Below are 19,815 nucleotides of genomic sequence, written 5' to 3' on the forward strand. Positions count from 1 at the left end.
ACATTCAACAGCTCACTGTAGGAAGGGGAGGCACGTTTCTCCTGTTCGCTCAGAGGGAGAGAAACCGCATGTGCCGGCCAGTGCGTACTCTGAGTCCGAAGCCGCGGGTGGACAAACATAGTTTTTTAAAAGCAAATCTGCTGATTTAACACACTCAAGTGGGGGAAAGCGAGCAAAGTGGAAAAAACTCCAGTGCATCACTGTCCTCATAGTCCAAGCCGCACACATCGCCCCAAACCACGCCTTGTGTGGTGCCTTGGCGACCGCAGAGAAGCGTAACGGTGGGGGTTTGACGTGAGGGTGACCTAGAGAAAATACACTCCCGAGCGCAAAACTGTAGCCGCAGGCTATCACAGAGAGAACATATAGAGAGGGCTGCTAAATTAACCTCTCATGAGTGTCTCCCCTTGATAAACCCGTTATACGCCACTTACCTTTCGTTGACTCATCGCGTCCTTGAAGAGGAGTTAAACACTGCTCGAAGAAAAAAACCGCTGAGAACGCGAGATGATTCCTTAGGGCACAGATGATTCGCTTTCCTGAAGGAAATGAAATCTGAGCAAAATAGCACGCAACACTTGGGTATACCATGCGTAGGGCGGTGCCAAGCGCTATTTGGCAAATGAAATTGGTGGGATGGTATAGGGCTTCAGACATTCGTCACACCGAGAGGTTTTCCCATATGGTGACGTCACCGCAGCATTGAAGTGACCTATGAAAGGGAACGGCCCATTCACACGGGGCGTCAGCATCAACGCCTCTCATTTACTTTGAATGGAGTGATGTCAAGCAATGGCGAAATGAATTGTGGGTCCATCGCGTCTCATTGGGTCCGTTGCTTGCGTCAGAAGTTGAAAACTTTTCAACTTTTCAAGCACCAAGGGATCAGATCACCCTAGCACAGACGCTAGCTAATCGCATGCATGCAACACCAGAAAACTAATGTGATTGGCTGTTAACACTATGATGGTCGCGTTAGCAGCAAACTTCAGAAACGCCCTCCATCAAGCATTAACACTGGCACCCGTGTGAATGGGCCGTCACAAACTCTTGGTTTGTGCAGTGTTTAACGGAAGAAGTTAGTGCAAATGGATGTTTCTCTTATCAAGTGTCCCGTGTGTTTCAGGTATGTTCAGTTCTTTAACTCAAATTGTATAAAATTACAGAATTTGTGTAATTAGGTTCATAATGTTATGGATTAATTTTGAATATGTTTTGTTAATTATCAATACTATTTACTTTTTCCCTTGATTCTGTAATGTTCTGTAATTATGCACTGATTTCACATTACTGTAGTGTCATTGTGAACTTGTATGAGTTTTGGGAGAATGTTTGTATGTTGGTTCATGTGAACATTTATTTTATTATTCATTGTTAATATATATGGAGACAAAAATTGACACAAAGAGTGATATATAAACAGTAATTTTAAGAAAATGCTGAATAAAGTCAAAATTTTTGTTATTTTTGAACCAAAATATACAGACCCAGAAGAGAAGAAAATGCTGAATAAAGTCATAATTTTTGTTATTTTTGGACCAAAATGTATTTTCGATGCTTCAACAAATTCTAACTGACCCACTAATGTCACATGGACTACTTTGATGATCTTTTTATTACCTTTCTGGACATGGATAGTATACCGTACATACATTTTCAATGGAGGGTCAGAAAGCTCTCGGACTAAATCTAAAATATCTTAAACTGTGTTCCGAAGATGAATGGAGGTCTTACCGGTTCAGAACAACATGAGGGTGAGTCATTAATGACATAATTTTAATTTTTGGGTTAACTAACCCTTTAAATGTATTACACAATGTTAAACAAATTGTTGTAACATGTCAGCCTCAGACCACGAATGGACGCTGGCGAGCCAAGACGCACATTTTTCCTTCTCTTCTTCCAGATATTATTGTGTTTGATGGAAGAAGTTAGCGCAAACTGATGTTTCTCTTATCAAATGTCCCATGTGTTTCAGATCAATAAATGGAACTGTTTTGAAGCTGGCCTGCTGTCTCCAGATTGAAATTCCTTATGTATAGAATCAGATCTGCTAAACATGCAGTGTCTATAAATCCTAAATGCTTTTGTGTCAGCCTAAAGGTCTTAAAACACTTGAACCCCGATGATTTTCTGCATGCAGTTATATTTATTATTATTATTATTACTATTATATGCCCTAATTACTAGCAAAAATAAAATGAAATAAATGAGCTTATGGTAAATTCCCATAAAGTGAACTTCCCATAACATTCCTATAAGTGCGCACCTGTCGCATCAAAGCTTGGCATGACTGTCGTGCAATTACATAATTTACAAAAATAATTCACAGTCTATATGATACTGTAAGCAGGCCTATCCTACAGAATGGGTAAAATATTGAGGGGAAAGAACTGGATATGAGAAAATGAGATAAAGCAGGAAATAAATATATGTAAAAATATTAGATAAAAAATTACATTCCTACATACGTGAATAGATTTAAAAGACATTTGGGTGTAATGAATATTAGGCTATTTAGTGTAAATATTATTTTGACATATAGCGTATTAATAAGAATTTATTTGAACTTAATTCGAATGCTGTCATGGGCACGAGGGGCTAATTTTAAATCAAAACTTGCAGTCATAGTTAAGCCTACAGAAATACAGTCATAAAAGACTATAATTTATTGGCGTGATTTGGCATTAACAGTACATTATTTACAAAACATGAAAGTGAAGTGACATACAGCCAAGTATGGTGACCCATACTCAGAATTCATGCTCTGCATTTAACCCATTTATGCTGCGGCGCCCGGGGAGCAGTTGGGGGTTCGGTGCCTTGCTCAAGGGCACCTCAGTCCCACAACTTTAGGGTTAGGAGTCAAACTCTCTAACCACTAGGCCACGACTTCCCTGCTTTAAGTAACATACAGAATGTTAATTAAGAGGTTCAAGGAAATGAAGGGGGAAATAAAGCAAATACATAATTAATAAAAATTAACCAATAATAATAATAGCTAACAATAATAATAACAACAAAAGAAAGAAAGAACAACAGACCAGTGAATGGATTTAAAATACTGGGAGGGGACAGATAAAAATCATTAGAATGCTTTCTGAAAGACAACTATTGCACACAATAAGGATTTAGGTTATAAGATAAGATAATAGGCTACGTTATCGGTTTTGAACTTTTGTCATTCTTAATTAAAACGAAATATTAATGTAGCTGATAATAATTATCAATTTCTGATAATCCAAGGTTGCTGACACGCTCTCTATGGTCACACAGATTTGTTGGTCCATTAAACTTATGGTCATGAGAAATAAATGTTCCCTCAACAAAAAGAAGTTGTGGCCACTATAAAAAGCTGTTGTTACCGCAACATAGGATCTCAAAGCCACGACTTAACATCGCGCGGCCCATCATAAGGATATTGTTATCTTGGCCATGACATATTATCACTTGGTTCCCATGAATTTATATGCTGTGGCTCCGACAAACTAACTGAACCGAACATGTCCTCTTCTGGTCACTATATATAACTGCTCCATTTTTAGCTCATAAGTTAAAGGCTAAATTAGTTACAACCATTCAAGGGTCTTTTGTGCCCTGAAGTAAGACTGGAAAAATTATAATATCCATCACATTGTAATCTTTGATCGCTTGACCTGCAAGTCTGTAATTGATAATGACTGCACTCTGCCGTTGTTATCAGGTCCAAAGTAACCATTTCCTTCAAATTTCTGTCCCTTTTTACAACAGGTGGCTCTCCAGTAATACTTGTGAGACAGTAACTCTAGGGTTATTTGTTTTAATTTTTTATGTTGGTATCAGGGACTACACCAGTAACCACATAAGCTTCGCTATGACAGGACTGCAGATCAAGAATAACATCTTTCTCATGTTTTATTCCATTTACCCTGATTGAACTTGTGGTTCTGTGGCGCGGCATTGGTCAGGGTGGAGGTGGCCAGCATGGACAGATGATTGTTCGTGTGCTGCACCGGGTAGAGGTGACCTTTGTCATAATTAGACTTTTTATAGTCACTATTCACAGCCTGGTTTGTACCAATAGGTCTTCTGGGTTCTTCAGGTCCCATGCATGGCTTAGCATTTATATCATCCAGCTTAAGGACATGCAAGAAAAATGCAACAAAGTGTCTCAGACAGTTTTAGTCATAATTACAACTGATTACTGACATTTCAAATACATATACTATAAAATACAGTTGAACAGTTACCTGAGGTTCGATGTACCAAGCGTCACACCTGCCAATATTTGGGCTCTTAAACACATACGCCAGAATAGATGGGGATCCTCCATGCTGTGTTGTATAAAGTTGCATAAAGATAAATTTGTTTATCACTGTTGTCCAAAAGACACTGACAGATGTGTGCTGATGACCTCAGTGCTGGTGTGAACTGAGGAGGGTTGTTACGCAAAAAGAACTGATTGCACTGACTAAAATCCTGCCCAACCTCACTCAGAGAGAGGTATGGTAACAGAAGAAAAACTAGAAGTTTCATGATGAAACTCAAGCAACGAGTGAGCAGAGAATGTAGATGTACTCTGTCTTTTATAGGGTTTAGGACACAAAGGGAGGGGATAGATTCACACGTTTGCAAAGGTAGATAAAAAGACACATCTCGTAACATAATGGAGTTATGTATTTTATCTTACACCTTCAACCCTATGATTATTCAGGTATGGGAAGGATAGTCAAATCTAGACTAAACCGTGAAGTACTTAACTGCCTGCAGGTTGAAGTCCTTCAGGAATGTCATAGAAGACTTCCTTGCTGTGGTTCTTTTTTACACTCAGTTTGTAGTTATAAGTCCCGCATGAAGCATGAGAAAAGAAAAGCTCAAAATACTCTCAATAAAATGAGTTAATGTTCCATAGAAAATAGATATTTGATGAGCCTTCATAATGATAGCCTAAAACTTTAGGGTGGTATCAAAAACAGTTCCAAAATATTTGTACTCCTCTACTCCATCGACTGTCTTGTCATGACTGTACACTGGTTGCAACCTAGGAGCATTTTTCCTGAAGTCAATTACCATCTCTTTTGTTTTACTGATATTTAGTTGCAACTCTACTCCATTGAACCATATAATAAACTCATGAAGGGCAAGATTATCATAATACTACAAAATTTGATAGCAGGGATAGAAGAACTGTGACGTATGCACGTTTAACAACATGACAATTATTCTGAGAACTTCAACGCTTGTTAGTGTACAGTATGAAGAGAATCGGTGAAAGTGGACAGTCTTGAGAAGATCCAGTAGATGTGTAAAGTGTGTCTGAATCAACTTCATTCATCTTGACACTTTGCTGCCTACATGTTAAACCAAAAGAAGATCCAAAGAACCAGCCCATGACTAACTTTGAATTCATTTACGAGTTTTCTAAAATAATGGGATGCAGTGTATTGAACACTGAGGAAAAATCTGAAAACAACAGTATAGCAAAGGTTCTCCCACTCTCCAAATGTTAATGGAGAGTATTGAAGAGGAACAGTTTTTGCATCATCCATGCCCCTTTAACGCGATAAGCAAACTGTAATGGGTCTAATTTCTCACCCATGACTATCAGAAGTTGTAACTTAAACTCCCTTTCCAACTCTTTCAAAACTAGTGAGGTTAATGTTATAGGCATTAAAAAAATTGCGTCTTCTCACACTTAAGGATAGGTACTACAACAGATGTTTTCCATAAGTGACAAACTGTAGCTTAATCCAATTATGCTTGAAACAATGAATGAAACGCCACACTGAGCTGCTCCACTCAGTGGTTAAAGGTTCTGCCAAAAATGCCATTCGGTCTAGTGCGCCACATTTGGGAGTCACACTTGTGATCTTCACGGTCAAAAGTGACTGGACACCTAAAATGTAATGTCCCCCGCCCCCACCCCCAGTAAAATCAATATAACACAATTTTTGTGTTCTACAATATTTTTTCTTTTGTGTTTTGAGATAATTTCATGGTACTAACTAATATTTATGCAATTATTATGATAGATTTCTTCCCATTGAAAATAAGATTTTTAAAAAATATATACACTGATTAAAAAGTGTTCCTTTAATTTTTTTGAGCAGAGTATAGCATCGAGTAAATTAAACTTCTGAGATATTGATCTGGTCAGTTACGTAGCAGAGGGGGTTGCTAATTCATTTCAGCTGCTTTGGTGTTAATAAAATTAACAACAGGTGCACTAGATGGGCAACCATTAGAAAACCCCCAAAACAGGAATGGTTTTACAGGTGGAGGCCACTGACATTTTTTTTCCCTACTCATCTTTTCTGATTGTTTTTCACTAGTTTTGCATTTGGCTAGGGCAGCGGTTCGCGGCCCGTCATGAATTCAAAATCCAAACACCACCCACAACACAAAAAAAAAAAAAAAAAAAAAACTTTCAGTTTTACAATTCATTTTAGTTTTTACATTCATTTAAAAATGTAGCTACTAAAGAAATATAAGCTATAGCCTAATGTTTATATGTAAAATTCTTTTGTTTTTCATATATTATTTTCAGACATGAACAGACCTACTCACATAACGTTCCGCATTTTATGAACACATACAAGCGCGCACTTTGGCAGAATTCAATTCAAATAGTCATCAACAGCCATTAGTTCGGTAAAATTGAGCATCAGAATTGACAATTTGTTTTTAAGGGAGTAAAAAAGAAGTGTGGAAATGTCAGTGAATGAACACAAACAAACAAGAATAGTCACAGTATCAGCAGTGAAGGAGAGTGCTGGATTTTCGGTTTGCGCCGTAACTCACTTGAAGAAGTTCAGGCAAATAGAAACACCCATACTACGCAGCAATCATCCTTAATTGCAGAAATGTGGCAAAACATCTCTGGAGAGAACCTCATTGGATCATCATGAAGTTACATTTGTGAATGCACATTTACATAGGCTACATTTGACAACTCACATCACCCTCAATTTCGCGCGTCAAGTCATGCTCCCGTGCGCGTCTTACAGACTGCAACTTACAATCGCAACTTCATTGTGCTGTTACTCCTTTCGAGCCGAATTTCACAAAATTGGTCAGCTCCCGACAGCATCAGGTGTTTTATTTATGGGGAGTAGAATTATTAATTTATTTCAATTAATATAATCGATTAATTATCATAATATTTAGGCTATAATATTATAAATCAGGTTGGTTTGTATTGGTGACGTAATATGTAAATGATATGCGTGCGGCCCGCGAGACTTGCACTTGGACCATAGTGCGGCCCGTTGGAAAAAAAGGTTGAGAACCACTGGGTTAGGGTCAGTGTCACTACTGGTAGCATGAGGCGATACCTGGACCATACAAAGGCTGCACAGGCAGTCCAGCTCCTCCAGGATGGCGCATCATTTGTGCCATTGCCAGAAGGTTTGCTGTGTCTTCCAGCACAGTCTCAAGAGCATGTAGGAGATTCCAGGAGACAGGCAGTTACTCTAGGAGAGCTGGACATGGCAGCAGAAGGTCCTTAACCCTCTGGAGTCTAAGGGTATTTTTGGGGCCTGGAGAAGTTTTGTCATGTCCTGACATTTGTGCTTTTTTCCAGTTTCTTATAAATATCTAAATGGCTAAAGTCTAATCTCACTGTAATCAGCACAAACTAGTCTATAATAATATGTGAGCAGCATGTATGTACATGATTGTGTTTTTGAGAAAAAAAATGTTATGTGTGGTTAGTGAAAAACTAATAATGTTAAATCACTTGAATAAGGCAATAAAACACATACAGAACATTGGTTCCGCGGACTTTTGAGAATTGGAGCTTGTAGCCCAGAATTTTTCTTTCTAAATGATGTGAAAATCATCTTGTTTACTCACTTACAGAAAACAATATATTGATTTAAATTTTCTAAGACACTTTTTTGTTGCAAAAACCCATATGCGAGTAGGCGTCAACTATCATGAATATCATTGTGATTCACACCTGAGAAGACAAAGGCCTGCATAATGAGCTGCATAATGAGCCATTCAGTCAGCTGTGTGACTGAGGGAAGAATTACAAGAAAGAATCTAAGGACAAAATAAATGTATATAATTGTATGTTTGTAGTTTATTTAGAATATATTTAATTATCCCACAACATTAATATTCACTTGTGAGTGCAGTTAAACAGTTTATTAGGAACAATCAAAGCTGACTTTCAAACTGAATTTTTTGCATCATTACTCCAGTCACACAATCCTTCAGAAATCATTTTAACAATCTTATTTTCTACAAAAAAACATTTATTGTTATTATTATCATCATTATTATTATTATTATTAATGTTGAAAAGAGCTGAGAAATTTTTTTTTCAGTTTTTTTTTGGGGGGATAAATTGAAAGAACAGCATTGTTTGTTACATTTGTTACAGTTACATTTATTTTGTTACATTTATATTATTTACATCAAGCTTTTGAATGGTATAGTAGTGTATATTGTTATTGAAACTTCATGATATTTCACTTGATTGTACATTTAGTCAGGAATTATAGTTTGGAAAAAGTCTTTAGAAAAAGTCTAACTAGTAAAATGTTTACACGTTATGTGAAAACTAGTACAAGTATATAAATAAATAAAAAGAGACTTACTCATGTGTATGATCTCTGCTGGATAAAGTGCTTCATTCTTTTTTTCTGAGGAAATCCAAATCTCAAATCCTCAACCACATCACATCTTTTTGGGGTGAATTATGTCTTATTCCTCTCATCGTGAAGCAAACATTAAAAATAAAAAAAACTTGAAGAACAATCTCGCTGCGTTGTCTTCTGTTGTGTGGGCGTATACAAGCCACGCACTTCAGTGAAACATTAGAATCTGAATAGCGCGTTCAGCGCGGGGGCGGGGTCGCATTAGAAGATAATGAAGGGAGAAGGGAAAAAATGGACATCGCGTTGTTTTCATATGGATTACTTTATCACAGAATAAAAGTAGACATGTCAGTCTTTCCATAGATATCTCTCTCATTGTCTCTTCGTTGAGTATTCACTGAGTTACAGTTCATTTTAATGACGCGTTTGTAAATGAAGATCAGCGCAGACAAAGGCTGCAGACAGCACACCTTGTTTGTTATCTTTATTTTATAAGTGCACAAAGTTTTGTTGTTATTATGTCTGTATACAAAAAAAAGTAGACCCTTTACAGATTCGATTGATGTATTGCTCTTATCTGTACGATCAAAACTGAAAGTGTAATTTAAGTTCTTTTCGGGGTTATCAGGAGAAAATGCCTCAAAACGTTTAGGCCGAAGACTGTAGTGTCATTTGCGAACCCATCAGCAGGACCTGTATCTGCTCCTTTGTGTGCTAGGAGGAACAGGATGAGCACTGCCAAAGCCCTACAAAATGACCCTCCAGCAGGCCACTGGTGCCTCTGAGAAAACATTCAAAAACAGACTTCATGAGGGTGGCCTGAGGGCCTGACGTCCTCTAGTGAGCTCTGTGCTCACTGCCTGGCACCGTGTAGCTTGATTGGCATTTGCCATTGAACACCAGAATTGGCAGATCCGCCTCTGGCGCTCTGTGCTTTTCACAGATGAGAGCAGGTTCACCCTGAGCACATGTGACAGATGTAAAAGGGTCTGGAAAAGCAGTGGAGAATGTTATGCTGCCTGTAACATTGTTCAGCATGACCGGTTTGGTGGTGGGTCAGTGATGGTCTGGGAAGGCGATATCCATGGAGGAACACAGAGATCTCTACAGGCTAGACAATGGCACACTTACTGGGATGGAATCCTTGGACCCATTGTCAGACCCTACGCTGGTGCATTGGGTCCTTGTTCCTCCTGGTGCACGACAATGCCCTGCCTCATGTGGCGAGAGTATGCAGTCAGTTCCAGAAGGATGAAAGAATTGATACCACTGAATGTCCTCCACGCTCCCCTGACCTAAATCCAATAGAACACCACTGGGACATTATGTTTCGGTCCATCTGATGTCGCCAGGTTGCACCTCAGACTGTCCAGGAGCTCAGTGATGCCCTGGTCCAGATCTGGGAGGGAATACCCCAGGACACCATCCTTCGTCTCATTAGGAGCATGCCCTGACATTGTCAGGCATGCATACAAGCACGTGGGGGCCATACAACTACTGAGTACCATTTTGAGTTGCTGCAATGAAATTTCAGCTTAATGGACTAGCCTGCTGCATCCTTTTTTCACTTTAATTATGAGTCTCTTTGAATTCAGCCCTCTGTAGGTTGATAATTTTCATTTCCATTAAACAATGTGGCATCTTTTCAATCCTAACAAATTACCCAGTCCATATCAGTATAGATATCCTGCATGATATTTTCCCCCATTGAGATCTAATGTTTTCAAAGTGTTTCTTTAATTTTTTTGAGCAGTGTATATATTTATATTAATTTTCAATTAATGCAGTATTTCATGTTAAAATAAAGTCAATAGCTGTGTTTACATGGGCCCTACGAATCCGATCGTAGTAGGACTAGAAGCACAATCAGACTAAAAAAAAGTCACATGTAAACACGTCAATCGGAATGAATTGGCCAGATCCGACTAAAATTTTTATCGGATTGTAAGTGGTGGTTTATTCCTTTTTTACATGCGCAGTGACCTATAAAAAGCGCAATGACCCATTTGAAAATCGAAACTGGAAAGTACTGTGCATGCGCAGTGACAGAAATAACGTATGATGAGCGGATCGAGCTGTTCTTCCTGGTAAATAAAGTGTCATAAATAAGTATCCTGTCATTATAAAACTACCCTTTCACTCAGCGTCTGTAAAGTGGAGCAGCACAACAATCCACCAGAGTCCTTGTTTAGACTCATCAACAAACGACTGGTTTTGTGTGCGAGAAGGGGCACTTTTACTATACATTTTTACATTTTTTAATAAGTTTATATCAGATCAACGAGAAAACAACAACGGTATACAAACTTACATTTACATTTTACATTTAATCATTTAGCAGACGCTTTTATCCAAAGCGACTTACAAATGAGAACAGTAGAAACAATCAGATCAACGAGAAAACAACAACGGTATACAAGTGCTATGACAAGTCTCAGTTAGTCTAGTACAGAACACGTAGCCAGTGTTTTTTTTTTGTTTTTTTTTTTGAATAATTAAAGCAAAGTTTCCCTAGCAACGATGATCACGCAGTAGTCTAATGAGAAAACGAGGCAAAACACTTACAAACTGCTTTCCTTATCTGTCGCTCGACTGTTTCTTCTGTAGTAGATAACAGCGGGAAACTCCGCATATTCATGCAATGTGTGCATGTCAAAAGAGTAAATCCGATCAGAAGCTTGTGACATATAAACAAGCATATCAACCCGATCACTTTATTCAGCGTTCATGTAAACACTACGTTCGGATTCGTCAATCAGAATGAATTCATCGTTTCTCCTTGTGTTTGTTCCTTCCGTGTCTGATCTTGGATTGTTTCTACTGCCTGTGATTCTCTGCCGCCTGCCCCGACCTCTGTCTGGTACTTTTACTGATTCTGGATATCCCCTGACACATTTGATGCTGTTCCTGATTTCTGCCTGTCCGACCATTCTTTAATAAACTACTGCATATGGATCTGAGCGTCTTTGACTCCACGTTACAGAAGACTTCACCAATCCAGGATCCAGCTGCACAAATTATGTGTCTCCGTCAAGGAGATCGGCCCATCGAGGACTATGTGTTGGACTTTGTTGAGTTGGCCCATTTGACCAACATGAACGAGGTATGCCTCATGATCCTTTTTCGAGGAGGGCTGTCTGGAGGGAGGAACACAGCACTCCTGCAGTATCTTCCAGCCCAGAGCCACTGCACAAAATGGCCGCCAGGCCGGCGTCACTGCACAAGATGGCCGCCAATCCAGAACCCGCTCCTCGCATGCGCCCTTTAAAAGGAGGTCGGGTCGTGGCACTTCCTCCAGAAATGGCAGTCACAACTGACCTTCCGGAGTCAAGTCAGGTCCCCGTTGACCTTCCAGAGTCAAGTCAGGTCCCCGTTGACCTTCCAGAGTCAGGTCAGGTCCCGTTGACCTTCCAGAGTCAAGTCAAGTCCCCGCTGATCTTCACAAATCAAGCCAAGTCATCGTCGATCTTCACAAATCAAGTAAAGTCACTATTGATCGGTCAGAGTCTCGTCAAGCATCAGCTGATATGCTGGAGTCTCGTCACGTCTCAGCTGATCATCCAGAGCCTCGTCTCATCCTGTCTGTTGCACCAAAGCAATGTTCTCTCAGCCTGTTGTCTTGCTGTTAAGGAGACTGTTTCTGCTGTGGAACCTCCAGAGGTGGCAGCAAATGCTGCAGAACCTTCGGAGGTGTCAGTAGTATCCATCCATAAACTCATTGTCTGTCCTGTTATGGCCACAGAGGCCGCTCAGGAACTCACTGCCTGTCCTGTCACGGCCATGGAGGCCATTGATGAACTCTCATTCTGTCCTGCCACAGACCTTTTTTTGCGGTTTGTGTCCGAAGGACGGGCATATCAGTACAAGGTCCTGCCCTTCAGGCTGTCCCTGCCTCCCCGTGTCTTCACGAAAGTCACAGAGGTGGTGGCTCTGTTTCCCTCAGAGAGCAGGGTGTTCGCATTCTCAACTATCTAGATGATTGGCTGATACTAGCACAATCTCAGGATCAGTTGTGTGAGCATGGGGACCTGGTGCTCCGGCACCTCAGCCTGTTCGGGTCAGCTGGGGAAAGAGCTCTCGCCGATGCAGAGGATCTCTTTTCTCGGTATGGAGTTGGATTTGGTCGAACAGGACAGCACGCCTTACAGAGGAACGTTGTCGGTCGGTGCTAGCCTGCTTGAATACATTCAATGGCAGGACAGCAGTCCCACTGAAACGTTTTCAGAGGCTCCTGGGGCATATGGCGGCTGCAGCGGCACTTAAACCGCTCGGCCTGTTACATATGAGACCGCTCCAGCACTGGCTTTACGGCCAACACCCACACCGGCCTGTCGCCTGCAGCACTCACCGGGTCAAAGTTACACCGGCCTGCCGCCAAACCCTCACCCCATGGTCAGATCTTGTGTTTCTCCGGGCAGGGGTGCCCCTAGAGCAGATCTCCAGGCATGCTGTGGTTTACACGGATGCCTCCACCACCAGCTGGGGGGGACCCGTACAACGGGCATGCAGTCTCAGAGGTTTGGATGGGCCCGCAACTGCAGTGGCACATCAATTGCCTAGAGTTGTTAGCAGTGTGCCTTGCCTTGAACCGTCTCAAAGATCGCATATGAGGCAAGCACGTGCTGGTCCGAACGGACAACACAGCGACCATTGCGTACATCAACTGACAAGGCACTCCTTTCCCGTCGCAACTTGCCTGCCACCTCCTCCTTGGGGTCGGAAGGTTCTGAGGTCACTTCGTGCTGTTCACATTCCGGGCCTGCTCAACCGTACAGTCGACGAGCTGTCTCGAGTAATGCTCCCAGGAGAATGGTGACTCCGTCCCCTGACGATCCAGCTGATTTGGAGACGGTTCGGAGCCACTAAGGTAGACCTGTTTGCTTCTACAGAGACCTCTCACTGCCAGTTGTTCTACTCCCTGACCGAGGGGACACTCGGCATGGACACACTGGCATACAGCTGGCTGCAGGGCCTACGCGAATATGCGTTTCCCCCAGTGAGCCTTCTTACACAGACACTGTGCAAAGTCTGGGAAGACGAGGAGCAAGTCTTGCTAGTGGTGCTATATTGGCCCACTTGGACCTGGTTCCCCAAACTAGTGCTCCTCGCGATAGCCCCTCCTTGGCCGATTCCGTTTGGCACCCGTGTCCAGACCTTTGGAAACTCAATGTCTGGTCGCTGGATGGGACGCGGAGGTTCCAGGTGGACCTACCCCAGGAGGTAGTGAACACCATCACTTCGGCAAGAGCACTGTCTACGAAACACGCTTACACCTTGAAGTGGAACCTGATTATCGTGTGGTGTTCTTCCCACTGAGAGGACCCCCGAAGATGCCCGATTGCGGTCGTGCTTTCCTTTCTGCAGCAAGGGCTGGAGCGAAGGCTGTCTCCCTCCACCCTCAAAGTCCAGGTTGTTGCTATTGCTGCATACCATGACCCCGTGAATAGGGAGTCTTTAGGTAAGCACGACCTCGTCATCAGGTTCCTTAGAGGGACCAGGAGGTTAAATCCTTACCGGCCCCCCTCCATACCCTCTTGGGACCTGACTCTAGTGCTGAAATCACTACAGCAGGGCCCCATTCGAGCCTTTGCATTCAGTCGAGCTAAAGTTTCTTTTCATTAAAAAACTCTGCTCCTGCTTGCACTGGCCTCCATCAAGCGGGTAGGAAACCTGCACGCATTTTCGGTTGACGATTCGTGCCTAGAGTTTGGGCCGGCTAACTCCCAGGTAATCCTGAGGCCCCGGCCCGGCTATGTGCCCAAGGTTTCCACTACACCCTTCAAAGACCAAGTGGTGAACCTGCAAGCACTTACCCTGGAGGAGGCAGACCCAGCCCTGACTTTGCTCTGTCCTGGCTTATCATGCACAGGGTGTGCCCTGCCCATTCAGGTTGCAAGCTCACTCAAATAGAAGTGTTGCATCCTCCTGGGCACTGGCTCGTGGTGCTTCACTGAGAGATATTTGTAGAGCTGCGGGCTGGGTGACCCCTTACACGTTCCCTAGATTCTATAGCCTTCATGTAGAGCCAGTATCCTCCTGTGTTCTCACTTCAAATGGGTAGTGGCACCGAGAGGCCCCGGTTAGTGTTGGCTTGTAAAACTGCTCCAGAGTGTCCGTACTGTAGACCCTGTTGAGATCCTCCATCATCCTAGGCAGCTGGACACGGCGGAACGTCCAGCGACAGGCCTTCATGATGAATCCGTGAGAACCGTGGAAGGCCGGGTTCCATATTGACACCTAAGCGGTACTTGTATGCGTATAGTGCAAGGTATAGCCTTAGAGCCCGTGTTTCCCCGGCAGACTTCTGCCTTCCCAAGAGGGTTTCAATCACCTCCAATTTCTCCATGTACACCTAAACGGATGCTATATGTGTATTTGCTTCCGAAAACTCCTTCGCGAAGGATGGGGCTTCCACAGCGTCCCTGTTCCAAGCAGAATGGGTACGTTTTCCCAATGTTATCCAATCTCACACTGTGAGGTAGTGCTTTGACAATGGTGAGTGGAACTACTTGTTCCGAGCCCCGGCCTACACCAAATAGGGGAGCAGGTGGCTCGCACAGGGCACTGGAAGGGGCAGCACCCATGGCGCTTTGGTAGGGATCCCAATTCGTCGGTCACTGACGTGACGTCGAGAGTGACCGACTGAAATGGAACGTCTCGGTTACGTATGGTAACCCTCGTTCCCTGAAGGAGGGAACGGAGATTTCACGTCCCGTCGCCACGGTTGCTGCACCACCACTGAAAACCTGGTATGCATTGCACCTGCTGCCTTATTATACTCATGCTGTGATCAGCGGCAGCTGGATGGAATAATTGCATGCCAATGTGCCAATTAATCGGTCACCGAAGTGACGTCTCCGTTCCCTCCTTCAGGGAACGAGGGTTACCATGTAACCGAGACGTTACATTTGTGTGAAGTTAATGCCAAAATGTAGGACAAATTAAACTATTAACCTATTGTATCGTATCATTTTAAAATGTGCATGTACTGTATAAATACAGAATGCATTAAAAAATGGGGTGGGGGGGTAGGTTTGGCACAGTGTTTAACCCTGTGGCTAACGCGGATACGTGTTTTGAGGCAAATTCTCCGGATAAGACCGAAAAGAACTTAAATTACACTTTCAGTTTTGATCATACTGATAAGAGCAATACATCAATCAAATCTTTAAAGCGTCTACTTTTATTTGTATCCACACATAATAACAACAAAACTTTGTGCACTTATAAAATAAAGAAAACAAACAGAGTGCGCTGTCTGCCGCCTTGGTTCTGCGCTGATCTTCATTTACAAACGTGTCATTAAAATGTACTGTAACTCAGCAAATACTCAACACAGAGACATGAGGGATCTATAGAAAGCTTGACATGTAAGCAAGTCTTATCAAAAACAAATATTCTGTGATAAAGTAATCCATATGAAAACGTGATGTCCCGTCTTTCACATCTCCCTTCATTATATCTAATGCGACCACGCCCACACGCCGAGCGAGCTATTGAGCTTATAATCATGCAAGACTGTACTTCATGTTTTTTAATTTTTACTGTTTGCTTTGCGCTGAGAGGAAAAAGACATAATTCACCTCAATAAGACCGCTGAGAGGAGTAAGATTTGGATTACCTCAGAAAGAAGAATGAAGCGGCTTGACCCAGCAGAGATAAAACATGAATAAGTCTTTTTTATTATTAATCTACTTGTATTAGTTTTCATATAACTTGTACACATTTTACTAGTTAGACTTTTTCCAGACTATAACTCCTGACTAAATGTATAATCAGGTGAAACATTATGAAGTTTCATTTACATCATCTCAATGTTTCACGATGACAGGATGTTTTTTATTTATATATTTTTTTATGTTCTATAACATAGACAGCAATAAGATCTAAATGTAATATGAGTTATAATGTTGCTAGCTTAATGTCAGTAAGAATGATTAGACAAAACTTACTGTGATAGGCTATTCTCTGTTCACGAATATATCAATATATGTTTATAAATATATATATTTATATATATATATATATATATATATATATTGTATAGGCCTTCATACAAAGCATGCTTGTGTTTTCAAGAATGTAACTAAGCTTCTGTTCATCAATATCTGCTCTGGTGTAAATATTTTTAATGTGTTATACCCCGTCATTGGTGTTTGCAATCGTCTGAGGTAAAAAAAAAAATAAAAACAAGAAAAAGTGTATCAAGTCAGCTGTAAAATCACTGACAATAAACATTCTATTTGCTAAAACAGCACTCTTTCTCACTAAAAACAAATAATAGTATCAGTGACCATCACAATAATGTTAATAATGCAGTTTATTTGCGTAAACAACATGCTTACTTTTTTATTTCAGATAAATAATAACCTGTTGCAAAGCGAGCCAATGCAAATAAGCAGCCCACTCAGGAATCTGGAACACAGCTAAGACCAAGCGAGGCACACACTCCCATCTCTTCAACGTCTCTTCAAAAAAGCATGTCCTTCAGAGCACATAAACAATATACATTTCGGAAATGCCAGGTATGTGATGTTCATTTATATATTTCAACATGACACATGAGCCTGCATTTATTTGATCCAAAATACAGAAAGTTGCATTTGCTGAAGCAGTAATATTGTGAAATATGTTTACTATTTAAAATAACTGCTTTCTATTTGAATATATTTAAAAATTGAATTTATTCCTGTGATCAAGGCTAAATTTTCAGCATTATTACTCCAAGTGTAACAATATACACTATACCATTTAAAAGCTGTGGTGTATGATATATATACTTATATATACTTACTTATTTAGCACACAAGTGATGATAAATACACTAATCATGTTAGAAACAATGCTGTTCTTCCAATTAATAAAAAAAATAATCTCTTCAACAAATTAATAATAATAATAATAATAATAATAACAACAACAACAATAATAATAATAAATGTTTTTTTGAGTAGCAAATCAGAATATTAGAATGATTTCTGAAAGATTGTGTGACTGGAGTAATGATGCTAAAAATTCAGCTTTGAAAGTCAGCTTGATCGTTCCTAATAAACTGTTTAACTGCACTCGCAAGTGAATCTCAAGTTATTTTGTAGGATAATAAAATATATTCTAAATAAACTACAGACATAAAAATATACACATTTATTTTGTCCTCACATTCTTTCTTGTAACTCTTCCCTCTCGGTCACTCACCTGCCTGAAAGGCTCATTATGCAGCTCATTATGTAGGTCTTTGTCTTCTCAGGTGTGAATCACACAAATATTCATCATAGTTGACGCCTACTCGCATATGCCATTTTGAAACAAAAAGTGTCTTAGAAAATTTAAATTAATCTATTGTTTTCTGTGAGTGAGTAAAAAAGATGATTTTTACATCATTTTGAAGCAAAAACTCTAGGCTACAAGCTCCAGGTATGACAGTCTTGTGAACAAATGCTCTCTTTATGTGTTTTATGACCTTATTTCAGTGACTTCAAAATTTTAGTTTTTCACTAACCACGCATAAAACGGTGGTTAGACTTTAGCCATGTATCTATTTATAAGCAACTTATAAAATTATTGTAGCCCAGTTTGTACTGATTACAGTGTTATTAGACTTTAGCCATGTATCTATTTATAAGCAACTGAAAAAAAGCAAAAATAAAATGGCCCCCAAACCCCCTAGACCTCAGAGGGTTAAAACATCCTCAAAGTTCCATTGCTTCAAACCTCTTCCTCATTATAAACAAAGCATTTATTTAATCAAGCTCCAGAAATGGCTCATTTGAATCCAAGGTGACATCACCCAGCCTGACATCGGTCTTTATGAAAGACGAGATCTACCTATTGAAGGATCGATAGGAAAAGACATCCCAGATTGTACTTCCAATTTGAGGCCTTTTATTTAGTATTTTAATTAGTGATGGACCGATCATGGCTGAATCAGATTGAGTTTTTTTTTCTCATCTAACAAATTGCCCAATAATAATGCTAGTTACTGATTGACTGACCCAATTTTCAATTTATATATTGTCATTCCTTATTGTTCAAAATTTTTTTTTAAATTCTTTTATTATCTGTTTTTGTTCTGTCGCTGTCATTCTGTTGCACTGCGGAAGCTTGTCACAATGAAAAACAAATTCCTCGTATGTGAAAAAGTACCTGGCAATGAAGCTCATTCTGATGCTTTTTTTTTTAAAAGCAAATTTATTTATTTGTTATTTGCTCTATAACAAGCAAACTGGCTTTAAACAAAAATATCCATAGCCATTTGAAATTAGGGGCAACCACTGCTTTTTAATCACGATCCAACAAAGATGCTACCACACAAGCAAGTTTGAATTAGATTGTATAGTTTCAGGATTTAAAGCAAAACAATGGTCTGACTTTAGCTTTGAGAAATAACGCCACATAAAATATCTGCATGAAACCAAAACAGAAGACAAACTGCATTGAGACCCACTCATCTATAATAGAATCATCAGTGATTGAGACGTAATTTCACTCTCTGCCAGCAGGTGGCGCTTATGGAACAGCCACGATATAGCGTTTCCTTGGTTACCACTGTTTGTCAAACTATGCTGGGCTGCGTTTCCGAAAAGCATTGCAAGTAGATTGTAGATCTGTTTGCTACCAATGATCTCTATGATCAAATTAGCTTACAATGCTTTTGAGAAAGGCAGCTCTGGATTAGATTAGATTAGATTCAACTTTACTGTCACTGCACATGTAAGGTACAAGACAACGAAATGCAGTTAGCATCTAACCAGAAGTGCAATAAGCAGTAAGTACAGAACATACAGTGTCTACAATATGTACAATAACTATACAGATAAGTATTATGGACATAATTTACAGATTTTAAATTTAAAATACTATCAGCATGATATACAGATAGGTGTACTATGAACATACTATACAGATGGATTATGTGAAAGTGTATGTACACTATAGGCAGAACTATGAACATATGAACATAATTTACACTATTGCAATGGAAAAAAAGTGCATAGAAAATATTCAGTGTGCAAATGGGTTATTCAGTGTTTCTGGATGAACAGACAGTAGTGCAAGTAATAGCAAGTTTACTGTTTTTGCTTGTAAATAAATAATAATAAATAAATCGGTCAGATGTAGTGATGAAGTGGGGGAGGAGTCTGTGTGTATGGTGTGGGGGGTGTCAGAGGGCAGAGTTCAGCAAGGAGACAGCTGTAGGGAAAAAGCTATTCCTGGATCTGCTGGTCCTTGT

General features: G+C 40.4%; 1 pseudogene; it reads right to left on the reverse strand.

The window, feature by feature from the left end:
• Positions 1-3,799: 3,799 nt before the first annotated feature.
• LOC122144060 lies at positions 3,800-4,515 on the reverse strand (annotated as a pseudogene).
• Between the last annotated feature and the right edge of the window lie 15,300 nt (positions 4,516-19,815).

This window comes from Cyprinus carpio, unplaced genomic scaffold (assembly GCF_018340385.1).
Source record: "Cyprinus carpio isolate SPL01 unplaced genomic scaffold, ASM1834038v1 S000006585, whole genome shotgun sequence".
NCBI classification, from domain to species: domain Eukaryota; kingdom Metazoa; phylum Chordata; class Actinopteri; order Cypriniformes; family Cyprinidae; genus Cyprinus; species Cyprinus carpio.